We start from the raw sequence: 12308 nt of genomic DNA, 5'->3' as shown, positions 1-12308 counted from the left end.
CATTAGATTGAAACATTTAGAGGCAATGCTTGAGCTTTCAAGAAGAACATCTCATATAGATTGACTAATGAGTGGCTGAGTTAGACTGTCAATCCATTTGTATTTTGTTATCTGATTTCAAAACTGTATAACTGTTAACGTTTTACGGTGTAACTTCACCTATCCGTAGGGAGTGTGTACGCTCTATCCAGAGAGTATATCTTCTGTCTGATAGGTCTTACTGGCCAGTAATAAAGACTGCTTTGTTCAAAGCACAAGAGGTATTCGACTCAGTAATTTTACTGAACCAGATTGAGGTAAAAGAATCCGGGAATTAACATTTGGTGTCAGAAGTGGGATCTCAACGGACGACTGCCGAAAACTTGCGAATTAAGAGCCAGACTAGCCTTGGACGAGACGAGGGGAAAGTGGCCACTGGAGTGAGTATGATTTCAATACTGCTCCAGTTTCCCCCGGTTTCAAAAGTCTGAGGAAAGTTTAGCCACTCGCTGGTTCTCAGGTAGTGTCTGAACGAGATCCAGGACAATCTGGTGAATACCTTTCAAACTTAGAATAGGGATAGAGATAGGGAAATTGCGCGATGACGCAAACCAAGCGGCGACTTGGAAAGATAGTTAGAGCTAGATAGGGATAGATGATCAATCATGGATCCAAAAAAAATTAATAGGAAAGAAAAGAGACTCTTGTTTAAATGAGAAATGCTTCTGTGACTTTTACTGTAAAAAAAAAGCCGGGGAGTTGTGGTTTGTTTTATCTCAAACAGAATGAAAGTTTGTTTTAACCCTTCGTAGTGTTGTCCTGTATGTGGGAAGTTTAAGAGTGTGAACCTTATTGAATTACGTATATTCGGATGATAAGTTACGGAGCCAGGAAATGCCCAAAGGATAGGTTTGTTAAAAAAAAGAAAATAATTACATGGTCCCGGTGGTTAAAAAAAAAAAGAAAAACTTGTTGAAAGAAAACATTCAGAGAAGGCACAGCAAAACAACTGAGATGGATTCAAAAGAATTTTTAAAAAATTATATTAAATAACACGACCTTGAGGCTGGAACAATTGAGATAACGAAAAGCAGTCCACAGCCTACGTGCCAGACTTCTCTCTAGTTATGAAAAAAAATAACGTACTAAATAGGTGCTAAAAAAAAAATTGTTCTGAGATTTTAAATTATGGAAAAAATTCCACTGCAGTAAAAAAAAATAAATCACTCCTGTCCAGTTGGCAGAAAAACTCCATTAAATTAGGGCTTTCATTGACTGATTGGATTTAAACTGCGCAGTAACACGAAAGGATAGGGAAATTTGGAGACTAAAAGAAATTAATTGAGGCTCATAAGAAATCAAAATTAGAAAATTAGGCTCACAGGGAATAAAGTGGGGATTTAAATAGAGGATAGGTGTTCAACTCAGGTACGACGAAGGGACCTTGAATATCACTTGGCCCGTCTAGGCTCTGATTGAATTTTTAAAAAAACCCCGCAGCAACTCGGAAGGTAGGGCCGACGCGAACGCGCAGCGGCGCAAGCGCGCGGCCGAGAGGAGAAGGGCCGAAGCGAACGCGCAGTGACGTAGACGCGCGGTGACGTAAACGCGCAGTGACACCGACGCGTAGTGACGCAGAGGCGCAGCAACGCGAATCGCGAAAGTCAGTGCTAATGGCAGTAAGTCTTTGTAAGTCTTAAAGTGTTTAGAGTTTTAAGTAAAGTTTTAAGTATTGAAATCGCGCGGCGACGCGAGTAAGTGTTAGAAGTCTTTGTCTATTTTGTAAATCGCGCGGCGACGCGGGTAAGTGTTAGAAGTCCTTGTTTATCTTTTAAAGTTTAAAGTATCTTAACTCGTGCGGCGACGTGAACTGCGAGGCAACGCGGATTGCGCGGCGACGTGGTAGTTTAGTATTGAAATCGCGCGGCGACGCGGGTAAGTGTTAGCATTAGTAAAGTTTGGTTATTTGGAGTTAGTTAAAGTCAGTGTTAGTTTCTGTAAAGTCTGTGTCTATTTTTAAGTTTGTTTAAATTGCATGACGACACGAACGCGTAGCGACACAGTAATACGAGGGGCAGTGTGAAAATGGGTAATCAGTTAGATAAAACCACGGATGCGGATAGTCCGCTACAAAAGCTATGTGAGGAATTCCCTGAAAGAGCTGAAGACTTTAGAAAATTATCAGGAGCCCTGAACAAATTATTAGGGGATGACCAGTGGCCTCTAGGTGACACTAGAAGCTAGAGGTAAAAAAAAAAGCACAGGGATTAATTTGGAGAAGGGGACGAGGACAAGGGGATAAAAAAAAATTAATTGCAACCTGGCGACATTATTGTCAGAAATTAAAAGATGCATCACTTCTATCGAGTTGGCAAACAAATGCTATTAAATTAGGACTTGCATTGACAGAGGGAACACATGTTAAAACTGTAGACGTCTTTAAAAAAAAAAGAGAATGTGCGCACGAGAAACTTGCTAAGAGATCCTCTGGGACCTCTGAGAAAGGTATTGATCAACTACAAGTTAAAATGGCTGGCTTTGTGTTAACCGAGGCTGATGATGAAATTGATGAGTGGCCACTGACTCAGCGCCCAACGGCGCCTCCCGCACCCCCTGGCCTCTTGCTCCAGTCCTCTTCCCAACACCCTCCACCTAACACTCTGGTAAAAAGAGTTAGGAACAACCACATATCACCAAAGCAACAAACCCAAACTGACTCCTCATCCTCTGATAGCGATTCGGATCCCCAGTTCACAGGCAATATAGCCGAAAGGACCAGATCTCACACTCGAAAGGGCAGAACTATATCTCAACATCACAAACAGTCCCGTAAATCTTCTAGTCAACCTACCAGTCCAAGTTGTGAAAGACATAGCAAACACCCCCGCCGATCGAGACACAGAACTGTCAAGCAGTCAGACAGCTCTGAAACATCCTCCGGCCTAGAAATGATTTCCAAGATCCCAAAGTCCCGACACCAATTCCCTGTCAGACCAATGTCTGTGATCTTCAAACAACTATTTGATTGCTCACGCTATCCGGACAGATGGAAAGGGCAGTTAGATATTATTGGCAGGAAAAGAAAGGGGAGGGGGGAGGTGCGCCCCCAACCCGGGTCAAGACTGAATACGTGACTAGAAAGGAAGAGCCATCTCGGGAGGAAGGATCAATAGAACCGTATGTGTGGCATACAGGATTGGATGGATAAGCAAGGATACGGTTATACTAAACAACCAAACGGCCCGAGCCCTGCTAATAAACCTCCCTATTGTCCCCGGCATGGTATGGGAAAAGGCCGGGACTGGGTAAGAGAAATTGACTGTTTTAATTGTGGGCAGGAAGGACATTGGAATAAAAATTGCCCCTACCGTCAGCATGGAAAAGGAAGAGGAGGAAGAGGAGCTGGGCAAGGGGGGAGAGGAGGATCTTACACTAACTTCTCCCAGAAACAACCCCTTTGGTCAATTGTCCCCCAATTGACTACACAGCTTGATTGTGCAAGGATCCTCCCCGGACGACGAACCCATTCTGAATGAGTGGCAACCCTTTTTGATTATACCACTAGAACCCCTCAGTGGTGGTCTCTGGACCTGCCGCAGGCACCCTATCACGTGACCCTAGCATACGATCCCAGTGGAAAGAATCAGGACCTGCAGAACTTTTATCAGGATCACGAAGGGGAAGTGAAGGGAATTCTATTAAGGGCTAGAGTGACTGGACTGGAAAGAGAGGCAGATTTTGTGGAAGTGGATAAGAATCTGTGGAAACAGCCCCTAACAATGGCACCGCATATTGCTCGTGAAGTATTAGCCCCTCACCATGCTAAAGATTTGGGAGTTATGGTACGCAAGGCCATAGATGAGGCTGACCCTACCAGCCGGGATATGCAAATCGTAAAACATGGCCAAACAGTCCAATTTCATGGGGACCCCGAGAAGGTCTTAAGGACTCTACAGCATCATACTGGCTCCGGCATACCTGACTATGTGGATCCTCATGTGTGGGCAGAGAACCCCTCCCAAGTGGGTTATACTCCCATTGATCCGATTGAGATCCCAGTGCAGGGCAATGTGGACTGGCCCTCTATCCGACAGAACCCACTGAAATCACAGGCAATCCTAAACTGACCTTTTGGCACTGTACTGCAATTAATCCGGCCTGTTTTCTTACTGAGCCACCCCAAGATGAGGAAGAACCCAGTCATGATTGCTTATCTTTAATTTAAGAGGCCACATCAGTCAGGGAAGATTTAGTTGATGGAAGATCCAGACTGTATTCTTACTGAGCCACCCCAAGATGAGGAAGAACCCAGTCATGATTGCTTATCTTTAATTTAAGAGGCCACATCAGTCAGGGAAGATTTAGTTGATGGAAGATCCAGACTGTATTCTTACTGAGCCACCCCAAGATGAGGAAGAACCCAGTCATGATTGTTTATGTTTGTTGACGGAAGTACTTCTATTAATCCAGAAGATACACGAATCTCAGCATACGCCATAGTAAACCAGGAGAATCAGGTCTTGGAATCTGCTGCTTTGAAACCGCCTATTCTGCTCAACAAGCTGAACTATTCGCCCTCACCCGAGCCTGTATCTTGGCCAAAGATCTCAAAGTCAATATCTATACCGACTCTAGGTATGCCTTTGGGGTGGCCTATGATTTCGGACAATTATGGAAAAATAGGGGATTCCTAACCTCACAGGGGAATGAGATATCTCAAACAGTTAGTATCTGATTTGTTGCAAGCCCTCATGTTCCCCAAACGCATTGCCATTGTCAAATGTACCGCCCATACTACCGGAAATTCTCTGGTTGATATAGGGAATCGTTGTCCTGACCAAGAGGCCAAACAGGCCTCTCGTGACCAACAGATGGTAGTGCCCAAAATTATGAGTCAGACTAAAAATCCTGCGAAGGATAAGTTAGCCTCGGAAAAACCAATGCCAACCATCCAAGATGTTATAAAAGCACAGGGGGACGCTCCTGAAAAAGATAAACTGTTGTGGAAATATTATGCATGTACTTATGACAATGTTTCTAAACTCTGGACCACTCCCGCGGAACAGACTTGCATGTCTGATGAGTTGGCCTCATGGGTTATAGAATGTCTGCATTTTGCTACTCATTGTGGAGCAAGGACCACGAGTGACACACTTTTGGCTACTTGGTGGCACCCTAGACTCCAGGCGCTCACCCAGAACATCAGTAGTCGTTGCCTGGTTGGCCAGCAACATAATCCAGGGAAGGGAGTCCCCTGTGATTGGGGTAAAACGCCCCTACCCGAAGGTCCCTTTGAGACATTTCAGTTGAACTACATTGAGTTGCAAAAAGTTCAGTGTTACAGATATGTGTTAGTAATAGTAGATGTGTTTAGCAGATGGATTGAAGCCTACCCTAACCTGGACAATAAGACTCAGACTGTTGTTAAGGTGTTAATGAGGGAAATTGTTCCTAGATATGAGATCTCAGCTAGACTGATGACCACCTATGTTCTTTCTCTGACTCAGGCTCTGCGACTAGTTCACAACCAGGTTCAAGATGCTCACCTCGACCTCCCAGTTTTACCCGAATTGTCCCTCGTGGCACCAGGGAAGTATGGATTCGGAAGGGATTAGAGCCACAATAGGAGGGGCCTTTTTAGGTGTCACTCACTACCCCCACTGCAGCCAAGGTTGAGGGGAAAAGTGCCTGGGTTCACCTGCACCACTGCAAGCTCATCACCATTTAAACAAATTTTGCTGGTTAGTCTAATTCCTGTTTCTGTTCCAGATCTCCTCTTCCCCATAGCTGAACAAGACAGTTGAAGGAGGATCAGTTTGAACTTTTACCCGTAAGACAGCCAAATACACTGACGGAGACCTGAAGAAGGGAAACGGGAAAACAGAACTCTTTTTATCAGCTAAATAATTGGACTATTTATAAGATGAGACTGTGTCTGTATGCCACTGTCTGCATAATAGTGTTGATATGACAGTTTTGGTGCACGGGAAGGAAGACAAAGGCGAGAGCTCCATGTAAACACCTTTTTGTATATGTCTTACGTTTATGCGGAAAAAAGGCACTTCACTAGATGCTGGGTGTGTTCACATATCCCTATACATTCCAAAGGGGGAATTCCTTTGCGCACCGTTCCACTGACCCTAACTGAGACTGTTAGATGGATTCAAAGAAACGATATTGGAACAGGTAGCTAACCGCACTGCTGAGGCTCTGGAGGGCATCACAGCTGAAATGGTAGCGATAAGGACCGTAGCATTACAAAACCAAATGGCCCTCGATTACCTGTTAGCTGAGAAAGGGGGAACGTGTGCCCTGATAGGATCTGAATGTTGCACTTACATTCCTGATAGTTCAGCAAACATAACCCACCTTGCCGATCACATGAGGGAGGTGAAGAAGTTATCCACACCAGCAAAAGAACTTAGCAGGTTTGATTGGTTTCTGGGTGGATCTTGGAGATCCTATCTAATACATGGGGCAATTGTTCTCATCGTAATAATAATTACCTGCTGTTTGATTGTTGGTTGCCTTAACCTCTGCTGTAAAGTAAGGACAAGGTTAGCAGACCCTCTTCTGGTCAAGGGTTCCCGGGTTATGATTCAACAAAGTAGAGAACTACTCAACAATGCAATACTCATAGAATGATCCTAAATGTTATCATAGAATGATAAAAGGGGGGGATGTGGATATCTGAACGGAATATATGGAATTAAGGACAGTAGTGTAAACGGGATATATGAAAATGTATAAGCCATGGAAGAATAGCTGGGAGAATGTCAGATTGCAAATAGTGCAACATCAGCATAGCTAACAGTCTGTCTCAAGGTTTCCAGTCATTAATCCTGCCAATAATATATAATTGTAACATGAAATACATCTGCAGAATTGCAAGGTCTCAGTTAATAGTCACACCATTAGATTGAAACATTTAGAGGCAATGCTTGAGCTTTCAAGAAGAACATCTCATATAGATTGACTAATGAGTGGCTGAGTTAGACTGTCAATCCATTTGTATTTTGTTATCTGATTTCAAAACTGTATAACTGTTAACGCTTTACAGTGTAACTTCACCTATCCGTAGGGAGTGTGTACGCTCTATCCAGAGAGTATATCTTCTGTCTGATAGGTCTTACTGGCCGGTAATAAAGACTGCTTTGTTCAAAGCACAAGAGGTATTCGACTCAGTAATTTTACTGAACCAGATTGAGGTAAAAGAATCCAGGAATTTACAGTATTAAGGTTGGGGACAGCATCAAACAAGAAATTAGGGATGCGTACAATAAAGGTACAGCAGTTATCATGGGTGACTTTAATCTACATATTGATTGGGTTAACCAAACTGGTAGCAATGCAGTGGAGGAGGATTTCCTGGAGTGCATTAGGGATGGTTTTCTTGACCAATATGTCGAGGATTGCAAAAGTTTCTATAGGTATGTAAAGAGAAAAAGGTTAGTAAAGACAAACGTAGGTCCCCTGCAGTCAGAATCAGGGGAAGTCATAACGGGGAACAAAGAAATGGCAGACCAATTGAACAAGTACTTTGGTTCAGTATTCACTAAGGAGGATACAAACAACCTTCCGGATATAAAAGGGGTCAGAGGGTCTAGTAAGGAGGGGGAACTGAGGGAAATCTTTATCAGTCGGGAAATTGTGTTGGGGAAATTGATGGGATTGAAGGCCGATAAATCCCCAGGGCCTGATGGACTGCATCCCAGAGTACTTAAGGAGGTGGCCTTGGAAATAGCGGATGCATTGACAGTCATTTTCCAACATTCCATTGACTCTGGATCAGTTCCTATCGAGTGGAGGGTAGCCAATGTAACCCCACTTTTTAAAAAAGGAGGGAGAGAGAAAGCAGGGAATTATAGACCGGTCAGCCTGACCTCAGTAGTGGGTAAAATGATGGAATCAATTATTAAGGATGTCATAGCAGCGCATTTGGAAAATGGTGACATGATAGGTCCAAGTCAGCATGGATTTGTGAAAGGGAGATCATGCTTGACAAATCTTCTGGAATTTTTTGAGGATGTTTCCAATAAAGTGGACAAAGGAGTACCAGTTGATGTGGTATATTTGGACTTTCAGAAGGCTTTCGACAAGGTCCCACACAGGAGATTAATGTGCAAAGTTAAAGCACATGGGATTGGGGGTAGTGTGCTGACGTGGATTGAGAACTGGTTGTCAGAGAGGAAGCAAAGAGTAGGAGTAAATGGGTACTTTTCGGAATGGCAGGCAGTGACTAGTGGGGTTCTGTGCTGGGGCCCCAGCTGTTTACATTGTACATTAATGATTTAGACGAGGGGATTAAATGCAGTATCTCCAAATTTGCGGATGACACTAAGTTGGGTGGCAGTGTGAGCTGCGAAGAGGATGCTATGAGGCTACAGAGTGACTTGGATAGGTTAGGTGAGTGGGCAAATGCGTGGCAGATGAAGTATAATGTGGATAAATGTGAGGTTATCCACTTTGGTGGTAAAAACAGAGAGACAGACTATTATCTGAATGGTGACAGATTAGGAAAAGGGAAGGTGCAACGAGACCTGGGTGTCATGGTACATCAGTCATTGAAGGTTGGCATGCAGGTACAGCAGGCGGTTAAGAAAGCAAATGGCATGTTGGCCTTCATAGCGAGGGGATTTGAGTACAGGGGCAGGGAGGTGTTGCTACAGTTGTACAGGGCCTTGGTGAGGCCACACCTGGAGTATTGTGTACAGTTTTGGTCTCCTAACTTGAGGAAGGACATACTTGCTATTGAGGGAGTGCAGCGAAGATTCACCAGACTGATTCTCGGGATGGTGGGACTGACCTATCAAGAAAGACTGGATCAACTGGGCTTGTATTCACTGGAGTTCAGAAGAGTGAGAGGGGACCTCATAGAAACGTTTAAAATTCTGACGGGTTTGGACAGGTTGGATGCAGGAAGAATGTTCCCAATGTTGGGGAAGTCCAGAACCAGGGGTCACAGTCTAAGGATAAGGGGTAAGCCATTTAGGACCGAGATAAGGAGAAACTTCTTCACCCAGAGAGTGGTGAACCTGTGGAATTCTCTACCACAGGAAGTAGTTGAGGTCAATTCACTAAATATATTCAAAAGGGAGTTAGATGAAGTCCTTACTACTCGGGGGATCAAGGGGTATGGCGTGAAAGCAGGAAGTGGGTACTGAAGTTTCATGTTCAGCCATGAACTCATTGAATGGCGGTGCAGGCTAGAAGGGCTGAATGGCCTGCTCCTGCACCTATTTTCTATGTTTCTATGTTTCTATGGAACCAACTAGGGAGCTGGCCATCCTAGACTGGGTGATGTGTAATGAGAAAGGACTAATTAGCAATCTTGTTGTGCGAGGCCCCTTGGGGAAGAGTGACCATGACATGGTAGAATTCTTTATTAAGATGGAGAGTTACACAGTTAATTCAGAAACTAGGGTCCTGAACTTAAGGAAAGGTAACTTCCATGGTTTGAGGCGTGAATTGGCTAGAATAGACTGGCAAATCATATTTAAAGGGTTGACGGTGGATAAGCAATGGCAAACATTTAAAGATCACATGGATGAACTTCAGCAATTGTACATCCCTGTCTGGAGTAAAAATAAAACGGGGAAGGTGGCTCAACCGAGGCTAACAAGGGAAATTAAGGATAGTGTTAAATCCAAGGAAGAGGCATATAAATTGGCCAGAAAAAGCAACAAACCTGAGGACTGGGAGAAATTTAGAATTCAGCAGAGGAGGACAAAGGGTCTAATTAAGAGGGGGAAAATAGAGTGGGAGAAAAAGCTTGCCGGGAACATAAAAACTGACTGCAAAACCTTCTATAGATATGTGAAGAGAAATAGATTAGTGAATACAAATGTAGGTCCCTTGCAGTTGGATTCAGGTGAATTTATAATGGGGAACAAAGAAATGGCAGACCAATTGAACAACTACTTTGGTTCTGTCTTCACGAAGGAAGACACAAATAACCTTCTGGAAATACTAGTGGACCGAGGGTCTAGTGAGAAGGAGGAACTGAAGGATATCCTTATTAGGCGGGTAATTGTGTTAGGGAAATTGATGGGATTGAAGGCCGATAAATCCCTGGGGCTTGATAGTCTGCATCCCAGAGTACTTAAGGAAGTGGCCCTAGAAATAGTGGATGCATTGGTGATCATTTTCCAACAGTCTATCGACTTGGGATCAGTTTCTATGGACTGGAGGGTAGCTACTGTAACACCACTTTTTAAAAAGGGAGGGAGAAAGCGGGTAATTATAGACCGGTTAGCCTGACATCAGTAGTGGGGAAAATGTTGGAATCAATTATTAAGGATGAAATAGCAGCGCATTTGGAAAGCAGTGACAGGATCGGTCCAAGTCAGCATGAATTTATGAAAAGGAAATCATGCTTGACAAATCTTCTGACAAATGAGGAGAGACAGGATCAACTGGGCCTTTATGCATTGGCTTTAGAAGGATGAGAGGGGATTTCATAGAAAGATATAAGATTCTGACGGGACGGGACAGGTTAGATGCGGGTTGAATGTTCCCGATGTTGTGGAAGTCCAGAACCAGGCGACACAGTCTTAGGATAAGGGGTAGGCCATTTAGGACTGAGATGAGGAGAAATTTCTTCACTCAGAGAGTTGTTAACCTGTGGAATTCCCTGCCGCAGAGTGTTGTTGATGCCAGTTCATTGGATATATTCAAGAGGGACTTAGATATGGCCCTTACGGCTAATGGGATCAAGGGGTATGGAGAGAAAGCAGGAAAGGGGTACTGAGGGAATGATCAGCCATGATCTTATTGAATGGTGGTGCAGGCTCGAAGGGCCGAATGGCCTACCTCTGCACCTATTTTCTATGTTTCTATGTTTCTAATCCTTCTTAAGCACCTCATCTACCTGCTACTTTCAGGGATCTGTGGACATGCACAACAAGGTCCCTTTGTTCCTCTACACTGCTCAGTATCCTACCATTTAATGTGTATTCCCTTGCCTTGTTAGCCCTCCCCAAATGCATTACCTCACACTTCTCCGGATTGAATTCCATTTGCCACTGTTCTGCCCACCTGATCAGTTCACTGATATCTTCCTGCAGTCCGCAGCTTTCTTCTTCATTTTCAACCACACAGCCGATTTTTGTATCATCTGCAAACTTCTTAATCATACCCCCTATATTCAAATCTAGATCATTGATGTATATCACAAAAAGCAAGGGACCCAGTACTGAGCCCTGCGGAACCCCACTGGAAACATCCTTCCAGTCACAAAAACACCCATCAACCATTACTCTTTGCTTCCTACCTCTGAGCCAATTTTGGAGGTAAACTTGCCACTTTGCCCTGGATCCCATGGACTTTAACCTTCGTGACCAGTCTACCATGTGGGACCTTATCAAAAGTTTTTCTAAAACCCCTATACACTACATCATATACACTGCCCTTTTCGACCCTCCTGGTTACCGCCTCAAAAAATTCAATCAAGTTAGTCAGACACGACCTTCCCTTAACAAATCCATGCTGACTGTCCTTGATTAATTCGTGTCTTTCTAAATGCAGATTTATCCTGTCCTTCAGGATTTTTTCCAATAATGTTCACACAACTGAGGTTAGGCTGTCTGGCCTGTAATTACTTGGTCTATCCCTTTCTCCCTTCTTAAACAAAGGTACCACATTAGCAGTCCTCTGGCACCACACCTGAAGCCAGAGAGGATTGGAAAATGATGGTCAAAGCCACCGCTATTTCCCCTTTTGCTTCGCTTAACAACCCAAGATACATTTCATCCGGACCTGGGGATTTATCCACTTTCAAAGCTGCTAAACCCCTTAATACTTCCACTCTCACTATGTTTATTTCATCTAATATTTCACACTCCTGCTCCTCGATAGCAGTGTCTGCATCGTCCCTCTTTTGTGAAAACACAAAAAAGTATTCATTAAGAACCATCTCCCACCTCCACACACAGATTACCCGCATGATCTCTAATAGACCCCACTCTTTCTTTAGTTATCCTCTTGCTCTTAATATATTTATAAAACATCTTTGGGGTTTCCTTTATTTTATTTGCCAAGAATTTTTCATGCTCTCTCTTTGCTTTCCAAATATCCTTTTTAATTTCTCCCCTGGGCTTTCTGTACTCCGAGAGATTGTGCAGTATTTAGCCCTCGGTATCTGTCACAAGCTTCTCTTTTTTTCCTTATCCCTTTTTAAACAAAGTTTGGTGCAGTGTAATTTGGTTTAGTGTGGTTTGTTCTGGTGCAGTGTAATTTGATGTAGTTTGGTGTGGTGTGTCTTGGGGTAATTTGGTGTAGTTTGGTGTAGTGTAGTTTGGTGTAATATGGTGTAGTTTCGTGTGGTGCGT

At 43.7% G+C, this 12308-nt stretch overlaps 1 long non-coding RNA gene across 1 annotated transcript; it reads left to right on the top strand.

The window, feature by feature from the left end:
* The first annotated feature begins 302 nt into the window (after positions 1–302).
* LOC139278646 (uncharacterized) lies at positions 303–7148 on the top strand. The gene is made up of 2 exons (XR_011596330.1): positions 303–1668; positions 5749–7148. It is a non-coding gene; the product is annotated as an uncharacterized lncRNA (long non-coding RNA).
* The last annotated feature ends 5160 nt before the right edge of the window (positions 7149–12308 follow it).

Source organism: Pristiophorus japonicus, chromosome 13, assembly GCF_044704955.1.
Source record: "Pristiophorus japonicus isolate sPriJap1 chromosome 13, sPriJap1.hap1, whole genome shotgun sequence".
NCBI lineage: Eukaryota > Metazoa > Chordata > Chondrichthyes > Pristiophoridae > Pristiophorus > Pristiophorus japonicus.
This window is presented reverse-complemented; position numbering and strand designations above follow the sequence as displayed.